The sequence below is a fragment of the Acipenser ruthenus genome, unplaced genomic scaffold (assembly GCF_902713425.1).
Source record: "Acipenser ruthenus unplaced genomic scaffold, fAciRut3.2 maternal haplotype, whole genome shotgun sequence".
Lineage (NCBI taxonomy): Eukaryota > Metazoa > Chordata > Actinopteri > Acipenseriformes > Acipenseridae > Acipenser > Acipenser ruthenus.
In genome coordinates, this window is record NW_026707630.1 from 8,727 (window position 1) to 23,265 (window position 14,539).

The 14,539-nt window shown below is 44.5% G+C and overlaps 66 non-coding genes across 66 annotated transcripts; all 66 read left to right on the forward strand.

Annotated features, from left to right (window-relative positions):
• The first annotated feature begins 6 nt into the window (after positions 1–6).
• LOC131727937 (5S ribosomal RNA) lies at positions 7–125 on the forward strand. Its single transcript, XR_009322415.1, has one exon. It is a non-coding gene; the product is annotated as a 5S ribosomal RNA (ribosomal RNA).
• Positions 126–225: 100 nt separating this feature from the next.
• LOC131727938 (5S ribosomal RNA) lies at positions 226–344 on the forward strand. Its single transcript, XR_009322416.1, has one exon. It is a non-coding gene; the product is annotated as a 5S ribosomal RNA (ribosomal RNA).
• Positions 345–444: 100 nt separating this feature from the next.
• On the forward strand, positions 445–563 carry LOC131727939 (5S ribosomal RNA). The gene has a single exon (XR_009322417.1). It is a non-coding gene; the product is annotated as a 5S ribosomal RNA (ribosomal RNA).
• Positions 564–663: 100 nt separating this feature from the next.
• On the forward strand, positions 664–782 carry LOC131727940 (5S ribosomal RNA). The gene has a single exon (XR_009322418.1). It is a non-coding gene; the product is annotated as a 5S ribosomal RNA (ribosomal RNA).
• A 100-nt stretch (positions 783–882) lies between these two features.
• Positions 883–1,001, forward strand: LOC131727941 (5S ribosomal RNA). Its single transcript, XR_009322419.1, has one exon. It is a non-coding gene; the product is annotated as a 5S ribosomal RNA (ribosomal RNA).
• A 100-nt stretch (positions 1,002–1,101) lies between these two features.
• On the forward strand, positions 1,102–1,220 carry LOC131727901 (5S ribosomal RNA). The gene has a single exon (XR_009322379.1). It is a non-coding gene; the product is annotated as a 5S ribosomal RNA (ribosomal RNA).
• Positions 1,221–1,334: 114 nt separating this feature from the next.
• LOC131727942 (5S ribosomal RNA) lies at positions 1,335–1,453 on the forward strand. Its single transcript, XR_009322420.1, has one exon. It is a non-coding gene; the product is annotated as a 5S ribosomal RNA (ribosomal RNA).
• A 100-nt stretch (positions 1,454–1,553) lies between these two features.
• Positions 1,554–1,672, forward strand: LOC131727943 (5S ribosomal RNA). The gene has a single exon (XR_009322421.1). It is a non-coding gene; the product is annotated as a 5S ribosomal RNA (ribosomal RNA).
• A 114-nt stretch (positions 1,673–1,786) lies between these two features.
• Positions 1,787–1,905, forward strand: LOC131727945 (5S ribosomal RNA). Its single transcript, XR_009322423.1, has one exon. It is a non-coding gene; the product is annotated as a 5S ribosomal RNA (ribosomal RNA).
• A 114-nt stretch (positions 1,906–2,019) lies between these two features.
• LOC131727946 (5S ribosomal RNA) lies at positions 2,020–2,138 on the forward strand. The gene has a single exon (XR_009322424.1). It is a non-coding gene; the product is annotated as a 5S ribosomal RNA (ribosomal RNA).
• Positions 2,139–2,252: 114 nt separating this feature from the next.
• On the forward strand, positions 2,253–2,371 carry LOC131727947 (5S ribosomal RNA). Its single transcript, XR_009322425.1, has one exon. It is a non-coding gene; the product is annotated as a 5S ribosomal RNA (ribosomal RNA).
• A 100-nt stretch (positions 2,372–2,471) lies between these two features.
• Positions 2,472–2,590, forward strand: LOC131727948 (5S ribosomal RNA). The gene has a single exon (XR_009322426.1). It is a non-coding gene; the product is annotated as a 5S ribosomal RNA (ribosomal RNA).
• Positions 2,591–2,690: 100 nt separating this feature from the next.
• Positions 2,691–2,809, forward strand: LOC131727949 (5S ribosomal RNA). The gene has a single exon (XR_009322427.1). It is a non-coding gene; the product is annotated as a 5S ribosomal RNA (ribosomal RNA).
• Positions 2,810–2,909: 100 nt separating this feature from the next.
• Positions 2,910–3,028, forward strand: LOC131727846 (5S ribosomal RNA). The gene has a single exon (XR_009322324.1). It is a non-coding gene; the product is annotated as a 5S ribosomal RNA (ribosomal RNA).
• Positions 3,029–3,128: 100 nt separating this feature from the next.
• On the forward strand, positions 3,129–3,247 carry LOC131727847 (5S ribosomal RNA). Its single transcript, XR_009322325.1, has one exon. It is a non-coding gene; the product is annotated as a 5S ribosomal RNA (ribosomal RNA).
• Positions 3,248–3,361: 114 nt separating this feature from the next.
• LOC131727848 (5S ribosomal RNA) lies at positions 3,362–3,480 on the forward strand. Its single transcript, XR_009322326.1, has one exon. It is a non-coding gene; the product is annotated as a 5S ribosomal RNA (ribosomal RNA).
• A 100-nt stretch (positions 3,481–3,580) lies between these two features.
• Positions 3,581–3,699, forward strand: LOC131727849 (5S ribosomal RNA). Its single transcript, XR_009322327.1, has one exon. It is a non-coding gene; the product is annotated as a 5S ribosomal RNA (ribosomal RNA).
• Positions 3,700–3,799: 100 nt separating this feature from the next.
• Positions 3,800–3,918, forward strand: LOC131727850 (5S ribosomal RNA). Its single transcript, XR_009322328.1, has one exon. It is a non-coding gene; the product is annotated as a 5S ribosomal RNA (ribosomal RNA).
• Positions 3,919–4,032: 114 nt separating this feature from the next.
• Positions 4,033–4,151, forward strand: LOC131727852 (5S ribosomal RNA). Its single transcript, XR_009322330.1, has one exon. It is a non-coding gene; the product is annotated as a 5S ribosomal RNA (ribosomal RNA).
• A 114-nt stretch (positions 4,152–4,265) lies between these two features.
• LOC131727853 (5S ribosomal RNA) lies at positions 4,266–4,384 on the forward strand. The gene has a single exon (XR_009322331.1). It is a non-coding gene; the product is annotated as a 5S ribosomal RNA (ribosomal RNA).
• Positions 4,385–4,484: 100 nt separating this feature from the next.
• LOC131727854 (5S ribosomal RNA) lies at positions 4,485–4,603 on the forward strand. Its single transcript, XR_009322332.1, has one exon. It is a non-coding gene; the product is annotated as a 5S ribosomal RNA (ribosomal RNA).
• A 114-nt stretch (positions 4,604–4,717) lies between these two features.
• Positions 4,718–4,836, forward strand: LOC131727855 (5S ribosomal RNA). The gene has a single exon (XR_009322333.1). It is a non-coding gene; the product is annotated as a 5S ribosomal RNA (ribosomal RNA).
• Positions 4,837–4,936: 100 nt separating this feature from the next.
• Positions 4,937–5,055, forward strand: LOC131727856 (5S ribosomal RNA). The gene has a single exon (XR_009322334.1). It is a non-coding gene; the product is annotated as a 5S ribosomal RNA (ribosomal RNA).
• A 114-nt stretch (positions 5,056–5,169) lies between these two features.
• LOC131727857 (5S ribosomal RNA) lies at positions 5,170–5,288 on the forward strand. Its single transcript, XR_009322335.1, has one exon. It is a non-coding gene; the product is annotated as a 5S ribosomal RNA (ribosomal RNA).
• Positions 5,289–5,388: 100 nt separating this feature from the next.
• Positions 5,389–5,507, forward strand: LOC131727858 (5S ribosomal RNA). The gene has a single exon (XR_009322336.1). It is a non-coding gene; the product is annotated as a 5S ribosomal RNA (ribosomal RNA).
• Positions 5,508–5,621: 114 nt separating this feature from the next.
• LOC131727859 (5S ribosomal RNA) lies at positions 5,622–5,740 on the forward strand. Its single transcript, XR_009322337.1, has one exon. It is a non-coding gene; the product is annotated as a 5S ribosomal RNA (ribosomal RNA).
• A 114-nt stretch (positions 5,741–5,854) lies between these two features.
• Positions 5,855–5,973, forward strand: LOC131727860 (5S ribosomal RNA). The gene has a single exon (XR_009322338.1). It is a non-coding gene; the product is annotated as a 5S ribosomal RNA (ribosomal RNA).
• A 100-nt stretch (positions 5,974–6,073) lies between these two features.
• Positions 6,074–6,192, forward strand: LOC131727861 (5S ribosomal RNA). Its single transcript, XR_009322339.1, has one exon. It is a non-coding gene; the product is annotated as a 5S ribosomal RNA (ribosomal RNA).
• Positions 6,193–6,292: 100 nt separating this feature from the next.
• Positions 6,293–6,411, forward strand: LOC131727863 (5S ribosomal RNA). Its single transcript, XR_009322341.1, has one exon. It is a non-coding gene; the product is annotated as a 5S ribosomal RNA (ribosomal RNA).
• Positions 6,412–6,511: 100 nt separating this feature from the next.
• On the forward strand, positions 6,512–6,630 carry LOC131727864 (5S ribosomal RNA). The gene has a single exon (XR_009322342.1). It is a non-coding gene; the product is annotated as a 5S ribosomal RNA (ribosomal RNA).
• A 100-nt stretch (positions 6,631–6,730) lies between these two features.
• Positions 6,731–6,849, forward strand: LOC131727865 (5S ribosomal RNA). Its single transcript, XR_009322343.1, has one exon. It is a non-coding gene; the product is annotated as a 5S ribosomal RNA (ribosomal RNA).
• A 100-nt stretch (positions 6,850–6,949) lies between these two features.
• Positions 6,950–7,068, forward strand: LOC131727866 (5S ribosomal RNA). The gene has a single exon (XR_009322344.1). It is a non-coding gene; the product is annotated as a 5S ribosomal RNA (ribosomal RNA).
• Positions 7,069–7,168: 100 nt separating this feature from the next.
• On the forward strand, positions 7,169–7,287 carry LOC131727867 (5S ribosomal RNA). Its single transcript, XR_009322345.1, has one exon. It is a non-coding gene; the product is annotated as a 5S ribosomal RNA (ribosomal RNA).
• Positions 7,288–7,387: 100 nt separating this feature from the next.
• LOC131727868 (5S ribosomal RNA) lies at positions 7,388–7,506 on the forward strand. Its single transcript, XR_009322346.1, has one exon. It is a non-coding gene; the product is annotated as a 5S ribosomal RNA (ribosomal RNA).
• A 100-nt stretch (positions 7,507–7,606) lies between these two features.
• Positions 7,607–7,725, forward strand: LOC131727869 (5S ribosomal RNA). The gene has a single exon (XR_009322347.1). It is a non-coding gene; the product is annotated as a 5S ribosomal RNA (ribosomal RNA).
• A 100-nt stretch (positions 7,726–7,825) lies between these two features.
• LOC131727870 (5S ribosomal RNA) lies at positions 7,826–7,944 on the forward strand. Its single transcript, XR_009322348.1, has one exon. It is a non-coding gene; the product is annotated as a 5S ribosomal RNA (ribosomal RNA).
• A 100-nt stretch (positions 7,945–8,044) lies between these two features.
• On the forward strand, positions 8,045–8,163 carry LOC131727871 (5S ribosomal RNA). The gene has a single exon (XR_009322349.1). It is a non-coding gene; the product is annotated as a 5S ribosomal RNA (ribosomal RNA).
• Positions 8,164–8,263: 100 nt separating this feature from the next.
• LOC131727872 (5S ribosomal RNA) lies at positions 8,264–8,382 on the forward strand. Its single transcript, XR_009322350.1, has one exon. It is a non-coding gene; the product is annotated as a 5S ribosomal RNA (ribosomal RNA).
• Positions 8,383–8,482: 100 nt separating this feature from the next.
• On the forward strand, positions 8,483–8,601 carry LOC131727874 (5S ribosomal RNA). Its single transcript, XR_009322352.1, has one exon. It is a non-coding gene; the product is annotated as a 5S ribosomal RNA (ribosomal RNA).
• Positions 8,602–8,701: 100 nt separating this feature from the next.
• On the forward strand, positions 8,702–8,820 carry LOC131727875 (5S ribosomal RNA). The gene has a single exon (XR_009322353.1). It is a non-coding gene; the product is annotated as a 5S ribosomal RNA (ribosomal RNA).
• A 100-nt stretch (positions 8,821–8,920) lies between these two features.
• On the forward strand, positions 8,921–9,039 carry LOC131727876 (5S ribosomal RNA). The gene has a single exon (XR_009322354.1). It is a non-coding gene; the product is annotated as a 5S ribosomal RNA (ribosomal RNA).
• A 100-nt stretch (positions 9,040–9,139) lies between these two features.
• LOC131727877 (5S ribosomal RNA) lies at positions 9,140–9,258 on the forward strand. The gene has a single exon (XR_009322355.1). It is a non-coding gene; the product is annotated as a 5S ribosomal RNA (ribosomal RNA).
• A 98-nt stretch (positions 9,259–9,356) lies between these two features.
• Positions 9,357–9,475, forward strand: LOC131727878 (5S ribosomal RNA). The gene has a single exon (XR_009322356.1). It is a non-coding gene; the product is annotated as a 5S ribosomal RNA (ribosomal RNA).
• A 100-nt stretch (positions 9,476–9,575) lies between these two features.
• Positions 9,576–9,694, forward strand: LOC131727879 (5S ribosomal RNA). The gene has a single exon (XR_009322357.1). It is a non-coding gene; the product is annotated as a 5S ribosomal RNA (ribosomal RNA).
• A 100-nt stretch (positions 9,695–9,794) lies between these two features.
• Positions 9,795–9,913, forward strand: LOC131727880 (5S ribosomal RNA). Its single transcript, XR_009322358.1, has one exon. It is a non-coding gene; the product is annotated as a 5S ribosomal RNA (ribosomal RNA).
• Positions 9,914–10,013: 100 nt separating this feature from the next.
• LOC131727881 (5S ribosomal RNA) lies at positions 10,014–10,132 on the forward strand. Its single transcript, XR_009322359.1, has one exon. It is a non-coding gene; the product is annotated as a 5S ribosomal RNA (ribosomal RNA).
• A 100-nt stretch (positions 10,133–10,232) lies between these two features.
• On the forward strand, positions 10,233–10,351 carry LOC131727882 (5S ribosomal RNA). Its single transcript, XR_009322360.1, has one exon. It is a non-coding gene; the product is annotated as a 5S ribosomal RNA (ribosomal RNA).
• Positions 10,352–10,451: 100 nt separating this feature from the next.
• On the forward strand, positions 10,452–10,570 carry LOC131727883 (5S ribosomal RNA). The gene has a single exon (XR_009322361.1). It is a non-coding gene; the product is annotated as a 5S ribosomal RNA (ribosomal RNA).
• Positions 10,571–10,670: 100 nt separating this feature from the next.
• LOC131727885 (5S ribosomal RNA) lies at positions 10,671–10,789 on the forward strand. Its single transcript, XR_009322363.1, has one exon. It is a non-coding gene; the product is annotated as a 5S ribosomal RNA (ribosomal RNA).
• A 100-nt stretch (positions 10,790–10,889) lies between these two features.
• LOC131727886 (5S ribosomal RNA) lies at positions 10,890–11,008 on the forward strand. Its single transcript, XR_009322364.1, has one exon. It is a non-coding gene; the product is annotated as a 5S ribosomal RNA (ribosomal RNA).
• A 100-nt stretch (positions 11,009–11,108) lies between these two features.
• On the forward strand, positions 11,109–11,227 carry LOC131727887 (5S ribosomal RNA). Its single transcript, XR_009322365.1, has one exon. It is a non-coding gene; the product is annotated as a 5S ribosomal RNA (ribosomal RNA).
• Positions 11,228–11,327: 100 nt separating this feature from the next.
• On the forward strand, positions 11,328–11,447 carry LOC131727902 (5S ribosomal RNA). Its single transcript, XR_009322380.1, has one exon. It is a non-coding gene; the product is annotated as a 5S ribosomal RNA (ribosomal RNA).
• Positions 11,448–11,548: 101 nt separating this feature from the next.
• On the forward strand, positions 11,549–11,668 carry LOC131727903 (5S ribosomal RNA). Its single transcript, XR_009322381.1, has one exon. It is a non-coding gene; the product is annotated as a 5S ribosomal RNA (ribosomal RNA).
• A 100-nt stretch (positions 11,669–11,768) lies between these two features.
• On the forward strand, positions 11,769–11,887 carry LOC131727888 (5S ribosomal RNA). The gene has a single exon (XR_009322366.1). It is a non-coding gene; the product is annotated as a 5S ribosomal RNA (ribosomal RNA).
• Positions 11,888–11,988: 101 nt separating this feature from the next.
• LOC131727889 (5S ribosomal RNA) lies at positions 11,989–12,107 on the forward strand. Its single transcript, XR_009322367.1, has one exon. It is a non-coding gene; the product is annotated as a 5S ribosomal RNA (ribosomal RNA).
• Positions 12,108–12,207: 100 nt separating this feature from the next.
• On the forward strand, positions 12,208–12,326 carry LOC131727890 (5S ribosomal RNA). The gene has a single exon (XR_009322368.1). It is a non-coding gene; the product is annotated as a 5S ribosomal RNA (ribosomal RNA).
• A 99-nt stretch (positions 12,327–12,425) lies between these two features.
• Positions 12,426–12,544, forward strand: LOC131727891 (5S ribosomal RNA). The gene has a single exon (XR_009322369.1). It is a non-coding gene; the product is annotated as a 5S ribosomal RNA (ribosomal RNA).
• A 100-nt stretch (positions 12,545–12,644) lies between these two features.
• Positions 12,645–12,763, forward strand: LOC131727892 (5S ribosomal RNA). Its single transcript, XR_009322370.1, has one exon. It is a non-coding gene; the product is annotated as a 5S ribosomal RNA (ribosomal RNA).
• Positions 12,764–12,863: 100 nt separating this feature from the next.
• Positions 12,864–12,982, forward strand: LOC131727893 (5S ribosomal RNA). The gene has a single exon (XR_009322371.1). It is a non-coding gene; the product is annotated as a 5S ribosomal RNA (ribosomal RNA).
• A 100-nt stretch (positions 12,983–13,082) lies between these two features.
• On the forward strand, positions 13,083–13,201 carry LOC131727894 (5S ribosomal RNA). The gene has a single exon (XR_009322372.1). It is a non-coding gene; the product is annotated as a 5S ribosomal RNA (ribosomal RNA).
• A 100-nt stretch (positions 13,202–13,301) lies between these two features.
• On the forward strand, positions 13,302–13,420 carry LOC131727896 (5S ribosomal RNA). The gene has a single exon (XR_009322374.1). It is a non-coding gene; the product is annotated as a 5S ribosomal RNA (ribosomal RNA).
• A 100-nt stretch (positions 13,421–13,520) lies between these two features.
• Positions 13,521–13,639, forward strand: LOC131727897 (5S ribosomal RNA). Its single transcript, XR_009322375.1, has one exon. It is a non-coding gene; the product is annotated as a 5S ribosomal RNA (ribosomal RNA).
• Positions 13,640–13,740: 101 nt separating this feature from the next.
• LOC131727898 (5S ribosomal RNA) lies at positions 13,741–13,859 on the forward strand. Its single transcript, XR_009322376.1, has one exon. It is a non-coding gene; the product is annotated as a 5S ribosomal RNA (ribosomal RNA).
• A 101-nt stretch (positions 13,860–13,960) lies between these two features.
• LOC131727899 (5S ribosomal RNA) lies at positions 13,961–14,079 on the forward strand. The gene has a single exon (XR_009322377.1). It is a non-coding gene; the product is annotated as a 5S ribosomal RNA (ribosomal RNA).
• Positions 14,080–14,179: 100 nt separating this feature from the next.
• Positions 14,180–14,298, forward strand: LOC131727900 (5S ribosomal RNA). Its single transcript, XR_009322378.1, has one exon. It is a non-coding gene; the product is annotated as a 5S ribosomal RNA (ribosomal RNA).
• Positions 14,299–14,392: 94 nt separating this feature from the next.
• Positions 14,393–14,510, forward strand: LOC131727905 (5S ribosomal RNA). Its single transcript, XR_009322383.1, has one exon. It is a non-coding gene; the product is annotated as a 5S ribosomal RNA (ribosomal RNA).
• The last annotated feature ends 29 nt before the right edge of the window (positions 14,511–14,539 follow it).

The window sequence follows — 14,539 nt, forward strand, 5'->3', positions numbered from 1 at the left end:
GCAATCGCCTGCGGCCACACCACCTTGAATAAGCCTGATCTCGTCTGATCTCAGAAGCTAAGCAATGTTGGGCTTGGTTAGTACTTGGATGGGAGACCACCTGGGAATATCAAGTGCTGCAGGCATTACATTTTACAATTGAAATGTGTGGAGGACAAAAGGAAATTTTGGAGGAATCACCCCCAGCTCACTAAACATAAAAGTCATGAAAGCAGAAATGCAATCGCCTGCGGCCACACCACCTTGAATAAGCCTGATCTCGTCTGATCTCAGAAGCTAAGCAATGTTGGGCTTGGTTAGTACTTGGATGGGAGACCACCTGGGAATATCAAGTGCTGCAGGCATTACATTTTACAATTGAAATGTGTGGAGGACAAAAGGAAATTTTGGAGGAATCACCCCCAGCTCACTAAACATAAAAGTCATGAAAGCAGAAATGCAATCGCCTGCGGCCACACCACCTTGAATAAGCCTGATCTCGTCTGATCTCAGAAGCTAAGCAATGTTGGGCTTGGTTAGTACTTGGATGGGAGACCACCTGGGAATATCAAGTGCTGCAGGCATTACATTTTACAATTGAAATGTGTGGAGGACAAAAGGAAATTTTGGAGGAATCACCCCCAGCTCACTAAACATAAAAGTCATGAAAGCAGAAATGCAATCGCCTGCGGCCACACCACCTTGAATAAGCCTGATCTCGTCTGATCTCAGAAGCTAAGCAATGTTGGGCTTGGTTAGTACTTGGATGGGAGACCACCTGGGAATATCAAGTGCTGCAGGCATTACATTTTACAATTGAAATGTGTGGAGGACAAAAGGAAATTTTGGAGGAATCACCCCCAGCTCACTAAACATAAAAGTCATGAAAGCAGAAATGCAATCGCCTGCGGCCACACCACCTTGAATAAGCCTGATCTCGTCTGATCTCAGAAGCTAAGCAATGTTGGGCTTGGTTAGTACTTGGATGGGAGACCACCTGGGAATATCAAGTGCTGCAGGCATTACATTTTACAATTGAAATGTGTGGAGGACAAAAGGAAATTTTGGAGGAATCACCCCCAGCTCACTAAACATAAAAGTCATGAAAGCAGAAATGCAGTCGCCTGCGGCCGCACCACCTTGAATAAGCCTGATCTCGTCTGATCTCAGAAGCTAAGCAATGTTGGGCTTGGTTAGTACTTGGATGGGAGACCACCTGGGAATATCAAGTGCTGCAGGCATTACATTTTTGTAATTACATTTTACAATTGAAATGTGTGGAGGACAAAAGGAAATTTTGGAGGAATCACCCCCAGCTCACTAAACATAAAAGTCATGAAAGCAGAAATGCAATCGCCTGCGGCCACACCACCTTGAATAAGCCTGATCTCGTCTGATCTCAGAAGCTAAGCAATGTTGGGCTTGGTTAGTACTTGGATGGGAGACCACCTGGGAATATCAAGTGCTGCAGGCATTACATTTTACAATTGAAATGTGTGGAGGACAAAAGGAAATTTTGGAGGAATCACCCCCAGCTCACTAAACATAAAAGTCATGAAAGCAGAAATGCAATCGCCTGCGGCCACACCACCTTGAATAAGCCTGATCTCGTCTGATCTCAGAAGCTAAGCAATGTTGGGCTTGGTTAGTACTTGGATGGGAGACCACCTGGGAATATCAAGTGCTGCAGGCATTACATTTTTGTAATTACATTTTACAATTGAAATGTGTGGAGGACAAAAGGAAATTTTGGAGGAATCACCCCCAGCTCACTAAACATAAAAGTCATGAAAGCAGAAATGCAATCGCCTGCGGCCACACCACCTTGAATAAGCCTGATCTCGTCTGATCTCAGAAGCTAAGCAATGTTGGGCTTGGTTAGTACTTGGATGGGAGACCACCTGGGAATATCAAGTGCTGCAGGCATTACATTTTTGTAATTACATTTTACAATTGAAATGTGTGGAGGACAAAAGGAAATTTTGGAGGAATCACCCCCAGCTCACTAAACATAAAAGTCATGAAAGCAGAAATGCAATCGCCTGCGGCCACACCACCTTGAATAAGCCTGATCTCGTCTGATCTCAGAAGCTAAGCAATGTTGGGCTTGGTTAGTACTTGGATGGGAGACCACCTGGGAATATCAAGTGCTGCAGGCATTACATTTTTGTAATTACATTTTACAATTGAAATGTGTGGAGGACAAAAGGAAATTTTGGAGGAATCACCCCCAGCTCACTAAACATAAAAGTCATGAAAGCAGAAATGCAATCGCCTGCGGCCACACCACCTTGAATAAGCCTGATCTCGTCTGATCTCAGAAGCTAAGCAATGTTGGGCTTGGTTAGTACTTGGATGGGAGACCACCTGGGAATATCAAGTGCTGCAGGCATTACATTTTACAATTGAAATGTGTGGAGGACAAAAGGAAATTTTGGAGGAATCACCCCCAGCTCACTAAACATAAAAGTCATGAAAGCAGAAATGCAATCGCCTGCGGCCACACCACCTTGAATAAGCCTGATCTCGTCTGATCTCAGAAGCTAAGCAATGTTGGGCTTGGTTAGTACTTGGATGGGAGACCACCTGGGAATATCAAGTGCTGCAGGCATTACATTTTACAATTGAAATGTGTGGAGGACAAAAGGAAATTTTGGAGGAATCACCCCCAGCTCACTAAACATAAAAGTCATGAAAGCAGAAATGCAATCGCCTGCGGCCACACCACCTTGAATAAGCCTGATCTCGTCTGATCTCAGAAGCTAAGCAATGTTGGGCTTGGTTAGTACTTGGATGGGAGACCACCTGGGAATATCAAGTGCTGCAGGCATTACATTTTACAATTGAAATGTGTGGAGGACAAAAGGAAATTTTGGAGGAATCACCCCCAGCTCACTAAACATAAAAGTCATGAAAGCAGAAATGCAATCGCCTGCGGCCACACCACCTTGAATAAGCCTGATCTCGTCTGATCTCAGAAGCTAAGCAATGTTGGGCTTGGTTAGTACTTGGATGGGAGACCACCTGGGAATATCAAGTGCTGCAGGCATTACATTTTACAATTGAAATGTGTGGAGGACAAAAGGAAATTTTGGAGGAATCACCCCCAGCTCACTAAACATAAAAGTCATGAAAGCAGAAATGCAATCGCCTGCGGCCACACCACCTTGAATAAGCCTGATCTCGTCTGATCTCAGAAGCTAAGCAATGTTGGGCTTGGTTAGTACTTGGATGGGAGACCACCTGGGAATATCAAGTGCTGCAGGCATTACATTTTTGTAATTACATTTTACAATTGAAATGTGTGGAGGACAAAAGGAAATTTTGGAGGAATCACCCCCAGCTCACTAAACATAAAAGTCATGAAAGCAGAAATGCAATCGCCTGCGGCCACACCACCTTGAATAAGCCTGATCTCGTCTGATCTCAGAAGCTAAGCAATGTTGGGCTTGGTTAGTACTTGGATGGGAGACCACCTGGGAATATCAAGTGCTGCAGGCATTACATTTTACAATTGAAATGTGTGGAGGACAAAAGGAAATTTTGGAGGAATCACCCCCAGCTCACTAAACATAAAAGTCATGAAAGCAGAAATGCAATCGCCTGCGGCCACACCACCTTGAATAAGCCTGATCTCGTCTGATCTCAGAAGCTAAGCAATGTTGGGCTTGGTTAGTACTTGGATGGGAGACCACCTGGGAATATCAAGTGCTGCAGGCATTACATTTTACAATTGAAATGTGTGGAGGACAAAAGGAAATTTTGGAGGAATCACCCCCAGCTCACTAAACATAAAAGTCATGAAAGCAGAAATGCAATCGCCTGCGGCCACACCACCTTGAATAAGCCTGATCTCGTCTGATCTCAGAAGCTAAGCAATGTTGGGCTTGGTTAGTACTTGGATGGGAGACCACCTGGGAATATCAAGTGCTGCAGGCATTACATTTTTGTAATTACATTTTACAATTGAAATGTGTGGAGGACAAAAGGAAATTTTGGAGGAATCACCCCCAGCTCACTAAACATAAAAGTCATGAAAGCAGAAATGCAATCGCCTGCGGCCACACCACCTTGAATAAGCCTGATCTCGTCTGATCTCAGAAGCTAAGCAATGTTGGGCTTGGTTAGTACTTGGATGGGAGACCACCTGGGAATATCAAGTGCTGCAGGCATTACATTTTTGTAATTACATTTTACAATTGAAATGTGTGGAGGACAAAAGGAAATTTTGGAGGAATCACCCCCAGCTCACTAAACATAAAAGTCATGAAAGCAGAAATGCAATCGCCTGCGGCCACACCACCTTGAATAAGCCTGATCTCGTCTGATCTCAGAAGCTAAGCAATGTTGGGCTTGGTTAGTACTTGGATGGGAGACCACCTGGGAATATCAAGTGCTGCAGGCATTACATTTTACAATTGAAATGTGTGGAGGACAAAAGGAAATTTTGGAGGAATCACCCCCAGCTCACTAAACATAAAAGTCATGAAAGCAGAAATGCAGTCGCCTGCGGCCACACCACCTTGAATAAGCCTGATCTCGTCTGATCTCAGAAGCTAAGCAATGTTGGGCTTGGTTAGTACTTGGATGGGAGACCACCTGGGAATATCAAGTGCTGCAGGCATTACATTTTTGTAATTACATTTTACAATTGAAATGTGTGGAGGACAAAAGGAAATTTTGGAGGAATCACCCCCAGCTCACTAAACATAAAAGTCATGAAAGCAGAAATGCAATCGCCTGCGGCCACACCACCTTGAATAAGCCTGATCTCGTCTGATCTCAGAAGCTAAGCAATGTTGGGCTTGGTTAGTACTTGGATGGGAGACCACCTGGGAATATCAAGTGCTGCAGGCATTACATTTTACAATTGAAATGTGTGGAGGACAAAAGGAAATTTTGGAGGAATCACCCCCAGCTCACTAAACATAAAAGTCATGAAAGCAGAAATGCAGTCGCCTGCGGCCACACCACCTTGAATAAGCCTGATCTCGTCTGATCTCAGAAGCTAAGCAATGTTGGGCTTGGTTAGTACTTGGATGGGAGACCACCTGGGAATATCAAGTGCTGCAGGCATTACATTTTTGTAATTACATTTTACAATTGAAATGTGTGGAGGACAAAAGGAAATTTTGGAGGAATCACCCCCAGCTCACTAAACATAAAAGTCATGAAAGCAGAAATGCAATCGCCTGCGGCCACACCACCTTGAATAAGCCTGATCTCGTCTGATCTCAGAAGCTAAGCAATGTTGGGCTTGGTTAGTACTTGGATGGGAGACCACCTGGGAATATCAAGTGCTGCAGGCATTACATTTTACAATTGAAATGTGTGGAGGACAAAAGGAAATTTTGGAGGAATCACCCCCAGCTCACTAAACATAAAAGTCATGAAAGCAGAAATGCAATCGCCTGCGGCCACACCACCTTGAATAAGCCTGATCTCGTCTGATCTCAGAAGCTAAGCAATGTTGGGCTTGGTTAGTACTTGGATGGGAGACCACCTGGGAATATCAAGTGCTGCAGGCATTACATTTTTGTAATTACATTTTACAATTGAAATGTGTGGAGGACAAAAGGAAATTTTGGAGGAATCACCCCCAGCTCACTAAACATAAAAGTCATGAAAGCAGAAATGCAATCGCCTGCGGCCACACCACCTTGAATAAGCCTGATCTCGTCTGATCTCAGAAGCTAAGCAATGTTGGGCTTGGTTAGTACTTGGATGGGAGACCACCTGGGAATATCAAGTGCTGCAGGCATTACATTTTTGTAATTACATTTTACAATTGAAATGTGTGGAGGACAAAAGGAAATTTTGGAGGAATCACCCCCAGCTCACTAAACATAAAAGTCATGAAAGCAGAAATGCAATCGCCTGCGGCCACACCACCTTGAATAAGCCTGATCTCGTCTGATCTCAGAAGCTAAGCAATGTTGGGCTTGGTTAGTACTTGGATGGGAGACCACCTGGGAATATCAAGTGCTGCAGGCATTACATTTTACAATTGAAATGTGTGGAGGACAAAAGGAAATTTTGGAGGAATCACCCCCAGCTCACTAAACATAAAAGTCATGAAAGCAGAAATGCAATCGCCTGCGGCCACACCACCTTGAATAAGCCTGATCTCGTCTGATCTCAGAAGCTAAGCAATGTTGGGCTTGGTTAGTACTTGGATGGGAGACCACCTGGGAATATCAAGTGCTGCAGGCATTACATTTTACAATTGAAATGTGTGGAGGACAAAAGGAAATTTTGGAGGAATCACCCCCAGCTCACTAAACATAAAAGTCATGAAAGCAGAAATGCAATCGCCTGCGGCCACACCACCTTGAATAAGCCTGATCTCGTCTGATCTCAGAAGCTAAGCAATGTTGGGCTTGGTTAGTACTTGGATGGGAGACCACCTGGGAATATCAAGTGCTGCAGGCATTACATTTTACAATTGAAATGTGTGGAGGACAAAAGGAAATTTTGGAGGAATCACCCCCAGCTCACTAAACATAAAAGTCATGAAAGCAGAAATGCAATCGCCTGCGGCCACACCACCTTGAATAAGCCTGATCTCGTCTGATCTCAGAAGCTAAGCAATGTTGGGCTTGGTTAGTACTTGGATGGGAGACCACCTGGGAATATCAAGTGCTGCAGGCATTACATTTTACAATTGAAATGTGTGGAGGACAAAAGGAAATTTTGGAGGAATCACCCCCAGCTCACTAAACATAAAAGTCATGAAAGCAGAAATGCAATCGCCTGCGGCCACACCACCTTGAATAAGCCTGATCTCGTCTGATCTCAGAAGCTAAGCAATGTTGGGCTTGGTTAGTACTTGGATGGGAGACCACCTGGGAATATCAAGTGCTGCAGGCATTACATTTTACAATTGAAATGTGTGGAGGACAAAAGGAAATTTTGGAGGAATCACCCCCAGCTCACTAAACATAAAAGTCATGAAAGCAGAAATGCAATCGCCTGCGGCCACACCACCTTGAATAAGCCTGATCTCGTCTGATCTCAGAAGCTAAGCAATGTTGGGCTTGGTTAGTACTTGGATGGGAGACCACCTGGGAATATCAAGTGCTGCAGGCATTACATTTTACAATTGAAATGTGTGGAGGACAAAAGGAAATTTTGGAGGAATCACCCCCAGCTCACTAAACATAAAAGTCATGAAAGCAGAAATGCAATCGCCTGCGGCCACACCACCTTGAATAAGCCTGATCTCGTCTGATCTCAGAAGCTAAGCAATGTTGGGCTTGGTTAGTACTTGGATGGGAGACCACCTGGGAATATCAAGTGCTGCAGGCATTACATTTTACAATTGAAATGTGTGGAGGACAAAAGGAAATTTTGGAGGAATCACCCCCAGCTCACTAAACATAAAAGTCATGAAAGCAGAAATGCAATCGCCTGCGGCCACACCACCTTGAATAAGCCTGATCTCGTCTGATCTCAGAAGCTAAGCAATGTTGGGCTTGGTTAGTACTTGGATGGGAGACCACCTGGGAATATCAAGTGCTGCAGGCATTACATTTTACAATTGAAATGTGTGGAGGACAAAAGGAAATTTTGGAGGAATCACCCCCAGCTCACTAAACATAAAAGTCATGAAAGCAGAAATGCAATCGCCTGCGGCCACACCACCTTGAATAAGCCTGATCTCGTCTGATCTCAGAAGCTAAGCAATGTTGGGCTTGGTTAGTACTTGGATGGGAGACCACCTGGGAATATCAAGTGCTGCAGGCATTACATTTTACAATTGAAATGTGTGGAGGACAAAAGGAAATTTTGGAGGAATCACCCCCAGCTCACTAAACATAAAAGTCATGAAAGCAGAAATGCAATCGCCTGCGGCCACACCACCTTGAATAAGCCTGATCTCGTCTGATCTCAGAAGCTAAGCAATGTTGGGCTTGGTTAGTACTTGGATGGGAGACCACCTGGGAATATCAAGTGCTGCAGGCATTACATTTTACAATTGAAATGTGTGGAGGACAAAAGGAAATTTTGGAGGAATCACCCCCAGCTCACTAAACATAAAAGTCATGAAAGCAGAAATGCAATCGCCTGCGGCCACACCACCTTGAATAAGCCTGATCTCGTCTGATCTCAGAAGCTAAGCAATGTTGGGCTTGGTTAGTACTTGGATGGGAGACCACCTGGGAATATCAAGTGCTGCAGGCATTACATTTTACAATTGAAATGTGTGGAGGACAAAAGGAAATTTTGGAGGAATCACCCCCAGCTCACTAAACATAAAAGTCATGAAAGCAGAAATGCAATCGCCTGCGGCCACACCACCTTGAATAAGCCTGATCTCGTCTGATCTCAGAAGCTAAGCAATGTTGGGCTTGGTTAGTACTTGGATGGGAGACCACCTGGGAATATCAAGTGCTGCAGGCATTACATTTTACAATTGAAATGTGTGGAGGACAAAAGGAAATTTTGGAGGAATCACCCCCAGCTCACTAAACATAAAAGTCATGAAAGCAGAAATGCAATCGCCTGCGGCCACACCACCTTGAATAAGCCTGATCTCGTCTGATCTCAGAAGCTAAGCAATGTTGGGCTTGGTTAGTACTTGGATGGGAGACCACCTGGGAATATCAAGTGCTGCAGGCATTACATTTTACAATTGAAATGTGTGGAGGACAAAAGGAAATTTTGGAGGAATCACCCCCAGCTCACTAAACATAAAAGTCATGAAAGCAGAAATGCAATCGCCTGCGGCCACACCACCTTGAATAAGCCTGATCTCGTCTGATCTCAGAAGCTAAGCAATGTTGGGCTTGGTTAGTACTTGGATGGGAGACCACCTGGGAATATCAAGTGCTGCAGGCATTACATTTTACAATTGAAATGTGTGGAGGACAAAAGGAAATTTTGGAGGAATCACCCCCAGCTCACTAAACATAAAAGTCATGAAAGCAGAAATGCAATCGCCTGCGGCCACACCACCTTGAATAAGCCTGATCTCGTCTGATCTCAGAAGCTAAGCAATGTTGGGCTTGGTTAGTACTTGGATGGGAGACCACCTGGGAATATCAAGTGCTGCAGGCATTACATTTTACAATTGAAATGTGTGGAGGACAAAAGGAAATTTTGGAGGAATCACCCCCAGCTCACTAAACATAAAAGTCATGAAAGCAGAAATGCAATCGCCTGCGGCCACACCACCTTGAATAAGCCTGATCTCGTCTGATCTCAGAAGCTAAGCAATGTTGGGCTTGGTTAGTACTTGGATGGGAGACCACCTGGGAATATCAAGTGCTGCAGGCATTACATTTTACAATTGAAATGTGGAGGACAAAAGGAAATTTTGGAGGAATCACCCCCAGCTCACTAAACATAAAAGTCATGAAAGCAGAAATGCAATCGCCTGCGGCCACACCACCTTGAATAAGCCTGATCTCGTCTGATCTCAGAAGCTAAGCAATGTTGGGCTTGGTTAGTACTTGGATGGGAGACCACCTGGGAATATCAAGTGCTGCAGGCATTACATTTTACAATTGAAATGTGTGGAGGACAAAAGGAAATTTTGGAGGAATCACCCCCAGCTCACTAAACATAAAAGTCATGAAAGCAGAAATGCAATCGCCTGCGGCCACACCACCTTGAATAAGCCTGATCTCGTCTGATCTCAGAAGCTAAGCAATGTTGGGCTTGGTTAGTACTTGGATGGGAGACCACCTGGGAATATCAAGTGCTGCAGGCATTACATTTTACAATTGAAATGTGTGGAGGACAAAAGGAAATTTTGGAGGAATCACCCCCAGCTCACTAAACATAAAAGTCATGAAAGCAGAAATGCAATCGCCTGCGGCCACACCACCTTGAATAAGCCTGATCTCGTCTGATCTCAGAAGCTAAGCAATGTTGGGCTTGGTTAGTACTTGGATGGGAGACCACCTGGGAATATCAAGTGCTGCAGGCATTACATTTTACAATTGAAATGTGTGGAGGACAAAAGGAAATTTTGGAGGAATCACCCCCAGCTCACTAAACATAAAAGTCATGAAAGCAGAAATGCAATCGCCTGCGGCCACACCACCTTGAATAAGCCTGATCTCGTCTGATCTCAGAAGCTAAGCAATGTTGGGCTTGGTTAGTACTTGGATGGGAGACCACCTGGGAATATCAAGTGCTGCAGGCATTACATTTTACAATTGAAATGTGTGGAGGACAAAAGGAAATTTTGGAGGAATCACCCCCAGCTCACTAAACATAAAAGTCATGAAAGCAGAAATGCAATCGCCTGCGGCCACACCACCTTGAATAAGCCTGATCTCGTCTGATCTCAGAAGCTAAGCAATGTTGGGCTTGGTTAGTACTTGGATGGGAGACCACCTGGGAATATCAAGTGCTGCAGGCATTACATTTTACAATTGAAATGTGTGGAGGACAAAAGGAAATTTTGGAGGAATCACCCCCAGCTCACTAAACATAAAAGTCATGAAAGCAGAAATGCAATCGCCTGCGGCCACACCACCTTGAATAAGCCTGATCTCGTCTGATCTCAGAAGCTAAGCAATGTTGGGCTTGGTTAGTACTTGGATGGGAGACCACCTGGGAATATCAAGTGCTGCAGGCATTACATTTTACAATTGAAATGTGTGGAGGACAAAAGGAAATTTTGGAGGAATCACCCCCAGCTCACTAAACATAAAAGTCATGAAAGCAGAAATGCAATCGCCTGCGGCCACACCACCTTGAATAAGCCTGATCTCGTCTGATCTCAGAAGCTAAGCAATGTTGGGCTTGGTTAGTACTTGGATGGGAGACCACCTGGGAATATCAAGTGCTGCAGGCATTACATTTTACAATTGAAATGTGTGGAGGACAAAAGGAAATTTTGGAGGAATCACCCCCAGCTCACTAAACATAAAAGTCATGAAAGCAGAAATGCAATCGCCTGCGGCCACACCACCTTGAATAAGCCTGATCTCGTCTGATCTCAGAAGCTAAGCAATGTTGGGCTTGGTTAGTACTTGGATGGGAGACCACCTGGGAATATCAAGTGCTGCAGGCATTACATTTTACAATTGAAATGTGTGGAGGACAAAAGGAAATTTTGGAGGAATCACCCCCAGCTCACTAAACATAAAAGTCATGAAAGCAGAAATGCAATCGCCTGCGGCCACACCACCTTGAATAAGCCTGATCTCGTCTGATCTCAGAAGCTAAGCAATGTTGGGCTTGGTTAGTACTTGGATGGGAGACCACCTGGGAATATCAAGTGCTGCAGGCATTACATTTTACAATTGAAATGTGTGGAGGACAAAAGGAAATTTTGGAGGAATCACCCCCAGCTCACTAAACATAAAAGTCATGAAAGCAGAAATGCAATCGCCTGCGGCCACACCCACCTTGAATAAGCCTGATCTCGTCTGATCTCAGAAGCTAAGCAATGTTGGGCTTGGTTAGTACTTGGATGGGAGACCACCTGGGAATATCAAGTGCTGCAGGCATTACATTTTTACAATTGAAATGTGTGGAGGACAAAAGGAAATTTTGGAGGAATCACCCCCAGCTCACTAAACATAAAAGTCATGAAAGCAGAAATGCAATCGCCTGCGGCCACACCACCCTTGAATAAGCCTGATCTCGTCTGATCTCAGAAGCTAAGCAATGTTGGGCTTGGTTAGTACTTGGATGGGAGACCACCTGGGAATATCAAGTGCTGCAGGCATTACATTTTACAATTGAAATGTGTGGAGGACAAAAGGAAATTTTGGAGGAATCACCCCCAGCTCACTAAACATAAAAGTCATGAAAGCAGAAATGCAATCGCCTGCGGCCACACCACCTTGAATAAGCCTGATCTCGTCTGATCTCAGAAGCTAAGCAATGTTGGGCTTGGTTAGTACTTGGATGGGAGACCACCTGGGAATATCAAGTGCTGCAGGCATTACATTTTACAATTGAAATGTGTGGAGGACAAAAGGAAATTTTGGAGGAATCACCCCCAGCCTCACTAAACATAAAAGTCATGAAAGCAGAAATGCAATCGCCTGCGGCCACACCACCTTGAATAAGCCTGATCTCGTCTGATCTCAGAAGCTAAGCAATGTTGGGCTTGGTTAGTACTTGGATGGGAGACCACCTGGGAATATCAAGTGCTGCAGGCATTACATTTTACAATTGAAATGTGTGGAGGACAAAAGGAAATTTTGGAGGAATCACCCCCAGCTCACTAAACATAAAAGTCATGAAAGCAGAAATGCAATCGCCTGCGGCCACACCACCTTGAATAAGCCTGATCTCGTCTGATCTCAGAAGCTAAGCAATGTTGGGCTTGGTTAGTACTTGGATGGGAGACCACCTGGGAATATCAAGTGCTGCAGGCATTACATTTTACAATTGAAATGTGTGGAGGACAAAAGGAAATTTTGGAGGAATCACCCCAGCTCACTAAACATAAAAGTCATGAAAGCAGAAATGCAATCGCCTGCGGCCACACCACCTTGAATAAGCCTGATCTCGTCTGATCTCAGAAGCTAAGCAATGTTGGGCTTGGTTAGTACTTGGATGGGAGACCACCTGGGAATATCAAGTGCTGCAGGCATTACATTTTACAATTGAAATGTGTGGAGGACAAAAGGAAATTTTGGAGGAATCACCCCCAGCTCACTAAACATAAAAGTCATGAAAGCAGAAATGCAATCGCCTGCGGCCACACCACCTTGAATAAGCCTGATCTCGTCTGATCTCAGAAGCTAAGCAATGTTGGGCTTGGTTAGTACTTGGATGGGAGACCACCTGGGAATATCAAGTGCTGCAGGCATTACATTTTACAATTGAAATGTGTGGAGGACAAAAGGAAATTTTGGAGGAATCACCCCCAGCTCACTAAACATAAAAGTCATGAAAGCAGAAATGCAATCGCCTGCGGCCACACCACCTTGAATAAGCCTGATCTCGTCTGATCTCAGAAGCTAAGCAATGTTGGGCTTGGTTAGTACTTGGATGGGAGACCACCTGGGAATATCAAGTGCTGCAGGCATTACATTTTACAATTGAAATGTGTGGAGGACAAAAGGAAATTTTGGAGGAATCACCCCCAGCTCACTAAACATAAAAGTCATGAAAGCAGAAATGCAATCGCCTGCGGCCACACCACCTTGAATAAGCCTGATCTCGTCTGATCTCAGAAGCTAAGCAATGTTGGGCTTGGTTAGTACTTGGATGGGAGACCACCTGGGAATATCAAGTGCTGCAGGCATTACATTTTACAATTGAAATGTGTGGAGGACAAAAGGAAATTTTGGAGGAATCACCCCCAGCTCACTAAACATAAAAGTCATGAAAGCAGAAATGCAATCGCCTGCGGCCACACCACCTTGAATAAGCCTGATCTCGTCTGATCTCAGAAGCTAAGCAATGTTGGGCTTGGTTAGTACTTGGATGGGAGACCACCTGGGAATATCAAGTGCTGCAGGCATTACATTTTACAATTGAAATGTGTGGAGGACAAAAGGAAATTTTGGAGGAATCACCCCCAGCTCACTAAACATAAAAGTCATGAAAGCAGAAATGCAATCGCCTGCGGCCACACCACCTTGAATAAGCCTGATCTCGTCTGATCTCAGAAGCTAAGCAATGTTGGGCTTGGTTAGTACTTGGATGGGAGACCACCTGGGAATATCAAGTGCTGCAGGCATTACATTTTACAATTGAAATGTGTGGAGGACAAAAGGAAATTTTGGAGGAATCACCCCCCAGCTCACTAAACATAAAAGTCATGAAAGCAGAAATGCAATCGCCTGCGGCCACACCACCTTGAATAAGCCTGATCTCGTCTGATCTCAGAAGCTAAGCAATGTTGGGCTTGGTTAGTACTTGGATGGGAGACCACCTGGGAATATCAAGTGCTGCAGGCATTACATTTTACAATTGAAATGTGTGGAGGACAAAAGGAAATTTTGGAGGAATCACCCCCCAGCTCACTAAACATAAAAGTCATGAAAGCAGAAATGCAATCGCCTGCGGCCACACCACCTTGAATAAGCCTGATCTCGTCTGATCTCAGAAGCTAAGCAATGTTGGGCTTGGTTAGTACTTGGATGGGAGACCACCTGGGAATATCAAGTGCTGCAGGCATTACATTTTACAATTGAAATGTGTGGAGGACAAAAGGAAATTTTGGAGGAATCACCCCCAGCTCACTAAACATAAAAGTCATGAAAGCAGAAATGCAATCGCCTGCGGCCACACCACCTTGAATAAGCCTGATCTCGTCTGATCTCAGAAGCTAAGCAATGTTGGGCTTGGTTAGTACTTGGATGGGAGACCACCTGGGAATATCAAGTGCTGCAGGCATTACATTTTACAATTGAAATGTGTGGAGGACAAAAGGAAATTTTGGAGGAATCACCCCCAGCTCACTAAAAGTCATGAAAGCAGAAATGCAATCGCCTGCGGCCACACCACCTTGAATAAGCTGATCTCGTCTGATCTCAGAAGCTAAGCAATGTTGGGCTTGGTTAGTACTTGGATGGGAGACCACCTGGGAATATCAAGTGCTGCAGGCATTACATTTTACAATTGAAATGTGTGGAGG